Source organism: Cucumis melo, chromosome 3 (assembly GCF_025177605.1).
Source record: "Cucumis melo cultivar AY chromosome 3, USDA_Cmelo_AY_1.0, whole genome shotgun sequence".
NCBI lineage: Eukaryota > Viridiplantae > Streptophyta > Magnoliopsida > Cucurbitales > Cucurbitaceae > Cucumis > Cucumis melo.
Window position 1 is genome coordinate 7026414 of NC_066859.1, and position 4614 is coordinate 7031027.

At 35.5% G+C, this 4614-nt stretch overlaps 1 long non-coding RNA gene across 1 annotated transcript; it reads right to left on the reverse strand.

Moving 5' to 3' along the window:
* Positions 1-1493: 1493 nt before the first annotated feature.
* On the reverse strand, positions 1494-4088 carry LOC127148587 (uncharacterized). Its single transcript, XR_007819688.1, has 3 exons — positions 1988-4088; positions 1816-1896; positions 1494-1694 (listed from the first exon to the last, which is right to left on the reverse strand). It is a non-coding gene; the product is annotated as an uncharacterized LOC127148587 (long non-coding RNA).
* Positions 4089-4614: the final 526 nt, after the last annotated feature.

Genomic DNA, 4614 nt, shown 5'->3' on the forward strand with positions numbered 1-4614 from the left:
TCGAGGTAAAATATTTGATGTGCCTCAGTCGCTGACAAATGTCGAGAATGTTCGATTTCTCAGCAAACCAAAAATGCCACGTTGATTAGTTTGTGTCCTATGACTTTTGTTGTTGTCGGTGTCAAATTGTCTATGCTTGAATAACCAAACACGTCGTCCCGACGGATATTGAACGTGCAACACTTCATCTAAAAAACCATAGAAATTGTTGTCGGTACTTCCACTGCCACTATTTTCATCGACTACCATGACTCTACTGTTTCGTGTAGTGTGTTGGGAATCACACTCTACCGTGTGAAATCGTACCCCACCGACAATGCATCCACTCTAAGAGCGAACCTCATATGAAGGTCCTATGCAAGTGAGAAGAAATCATGAGAAAGGTTTTCTCTCTCACGCATATCTAGGACTTAAAATTCATGTAAATGAATATATATAAATTCTCAAATAAGATATACCAATTCCCAAATTCATGTACCCCATATACATGTGGTCTGAAACAATCAGGAAATGCTCGTTGATGTCTTCTATATAAGTCAGAAGCGCTTTGATCTTGACGACATATCAACCTCAAGTGTTTCCTAAAGTAAGTAATTATAAGTTTGTGTGACTACAATAATGAAGACCTAAAATAGCCAGTGAAGTATAGAGTTGAGAAATGCATACTTGCAGTAGTCTGCTATTTCATCTACATTGTTGAGGATGTACTAATGTGCGAGGCGTTTCTCTTCTTCTGATAAAGTTCGTTAACTTGATGCCTCTAATGGTCGTACTTTCTACACGAACATTTCAAACTCACCAATTACCTCGTCATTGAGAATGATATCATCATTTAGTTAATCTCTAATGAACCAAGTTTCAATCCCACTTAGATATCTTGAACAAAAGGTCCCTGATTCATTCATCACATATGCTTCTACAATATACCCCTCAAGTCGTGCTTTATTTTGAACAAATTGTTTTAACGTGCGTAAACTTCTTTCAGTGGGATACATCACTACTACAAAACTGAGTTTACTTTATGCTTTTTACCTATCATTGTTTACTAAATGCTTTCTAATGTGCCAAGTAATCCAGTGTCAAGAATAAGATAGGTTTACTAGTTTTTAAGCGTCAAGTATAATTATACTTGACAGGTAAAAAACGTCAAGTATATAATTATATAATTGAAAGTTTTTATCAGTCAAGTAATTCAATGTCAATAATAAAGGTTTTTTTTTTACTGTTTTTACGCATCAAAAGTAAAATTATACTTGACAGTTAATGGGTATCAAATATATAAGGTTTGTTGACATTTTTTACACATCGAGAATTTGTTTACTCTTGACACGCTTTGCATATCAAGTTTTTTTTTTAATTTTTCAAATGAAAAAGTATATTTTAAAATATCCATATAATTTATCCTGCACTGATTTGAAGTACAACATTAAAATACACATTAATTGAACAATTAAAATCAACTCAAATTTTCCATCAAAAAAATTGCATACATATATCAATAAACCATACATATATAAATTGGTCATTACATACTTAATTACACCCATTCAAATGTTTTTTCCTACATAGAACATTCACAAATCCATCAATGTAAAAGGTGCAATGTTAGTTGGACTGTCTCCCTCACTTTGAAATGTACAATCATATTTCCATAATGTAAGCCAACCAAGCAGCTAAGAAAGACAATCACTGTACTGCAAAATGATACTACAAATGATAAGAATAACATACACATCGAAAACTGAAATAAATTTTGTATTAACACAACTTGTAATTATTATTTTCTATGGATAGAATCAGAAGAAATATGGATACCTTAAAAGTCCTTCGTGATCAAACGAAGCTTGGCACCAAGGAGCATCAGGAGGCAATGGACCATAGTCTGGTGCATTAATGCTATAATGTTGAGAACAGACAAAAAGATACATGAATTATGAGGATAAGCGCACCCTTCAATGGTAAATAAAAAATAGTTTCAAATATTTACCTCAGTCCGCGCATAAATAGGTATTTTATATAGATGTTGGATACCAAATATCTTACGATCTATCATTCCCACAACATTGCAGACAGGTCCAGTGTCACCATGTGTGCCACATTTCACCTGAAATTAGAGGATTAAGCGAGACGCCATCCAACTAACCAATTATAACCATTATGGTATTCTTAACCCCTAAATGGAAATAATATAAATTAAAAAGATTCAATGCTCATAGAAAATATCTTTGGAGAAGCCACATTGGATGGAGTTAGACTTGGAACTTGGTACTCCCAATCATGAACGTACAATCCATATGACAGGGCAAGATATAACAGTGTGAGGACAATAGCAACAACCTTGTTAAGAGAAGAAAAAGAAATTTACAGTTGTAATTAATACTTTCTCCGCAGATAAGTTTATGTTAGAACTCTACTTCCTTATCTGAATTTCACTCTTTATTGAATTATGAATCGATTACAATATAGGAGAATTGAGGAAATCTCAATTCTTCTCACAACTCTCAAGTGTACTTCTCTCAATTGTACTTCTTTCTCTCAAGAAGTTACAGAGGCCTAACCAATCTAACAAAAATTTCATAATGCCCTTCCCGCTTAAACAGAAAACATTTTATACTAAAGGTCAACCAACCTATTACTAATTCACACATGTATATCGTGTGATTTATTTTTATTCTTTCTCCTACTATATACAAGCTTGATAGGAGGTCTAACATTACTCCCTATTCCAAATTCACCTTGTCCTCAAGGTGAAGTTCCAGATTGCCCGCTGCATCTCTTCATATGTCTCCCAAGAAGCTTCATGTCGTGGCAACCCTTCCCAGCTAACCAACACTTCCCACTGTCCAGCCTTGTTTTTCTGATACTTAAGAACTTCTTCAAGATTAGATTTCCCTTCATAGTTCTCATTAACATACTGAATGGTAGGCCGTACATTTATGTGCTTCCCTACTAACTTCTTCAATTGAGACACGTGAAAAGCAGGATGAATAGTAGTACCAACTAGTAGTTCAAGCTTATAGACCACCATGCCAATTTTCTCCAAAATTTTATAAGGCCCAAAAAATCTGGGAGAAAGCTTTTCATTACATTTTCTTCCTAAGGTCAATTGCCTATAAGGACGGATTTTCAAAAACACAATCACCTACGCAAAATTCTACATCCCTTCGTTTGCGGTTAGCATAACTCTTCATCTACTCTTGTGCTAGCCGTAAATGTTCTCGTAAAGCACTCAAAACATCATCCCTCTCTTTCAACATCTCATCAATCGAAGCCTTTTTTGTTTCAGCATTACCATAAGATAACAGAGTTGGAGGTTTACGACTATAAACAACTTGAAAAGGAGAAACACCTATCACCCTTTGGAACGTGGTATTATACCAATATTCCGCCCATGGCAGCTATTTAACCCATTCTTTAGGCTTTTCACTACAGAAAGACCGTACGTTTCCAAGCCTCTGTTTACAACCTCTGTCTGGCCGTCCGATTGAGAATGGTAAGCAGTGCTCTTATTTAGTTTAGTACCAGATAAATGAAAAAGCTCCTACCATAAATGGTTGAGGAAGATTTTGTCCAGATCAGGAAAAATTGACAGGGAAAAACCATGCAGTCAAACAATCTCTTTCACAAATAATTCTGCAACCACCTTAGCCGTATAAGGATGTTTAAGAGGTAGAAAGTGCCCGTATTTACTCAAACGATCTACCACAACCAATATGACTTCAAAACTGTTAGCCTTTGGTAAACCATCCACAAAATCCATGGAAATGTCTCTGCATATGGTTTGTGGAATCTCTAATGGAACTAATAAACCAACTGGAGATAGTGCTAAGCATTTGTTTCTTTGACATATTAAACACTCCTCACAGTGTTTCTTTATGTTTATTTTCATTCCCTCCCAAAACAACTCACTGGCTATCCTCTTATAGGTTCTTAAAAACCCAGCATGACCACCAATTGCCAAATCATGATAAGTATTTAAAATTACTGGAATCAAAGTAGAGTTCTTTGTAAGGACTAACCGGTCCTTGAATTTCAACGTACCATTCTGTAAGGAGTATTTACTTTCTTTCTGATCTACCAACTCCTTCAGTTCAGCCAATACTTTCTAGAATTTTGGGTCTGCTTCTACTTTCTTTAATAAGTTTTAAGTCAACTGTCATAGGCACTGATAACCCAAACAATTGTACATCAGCCGGTTTTCTTGGAAGGGCATCCGCTGCTCTATTCTCTAGACTCGATTTGTAAATCACATCAAATGAATATCCCAAAAGCTTTGCTATCCACTTCTGGTACTAAGGTTGGATAACCCTTTGTTCCAATAGAAACTTCAATGACTTCTAATCAATTTTTCTAAGAATTTGCCGCCAAACAAATACGTTCTCCATCTTTGAACAGCCAATACAACCGCCATTAGCTCTCTTTCATATATTGGTCGAGCTCTGTCTCTCAAAGCTAATGTATGACTGTAATATGCAATAGGGCATTTGGACTGGATTAACATCGCACCAACTCAATAGCCTGAAGCGTCTGTCTCAATTTCAAAGGGTTGATTAAAATTAGGAAGTGCCAAAACAGGAAGAGATATCATGGCTTGCTTCAGTTTATCAAAAGCTT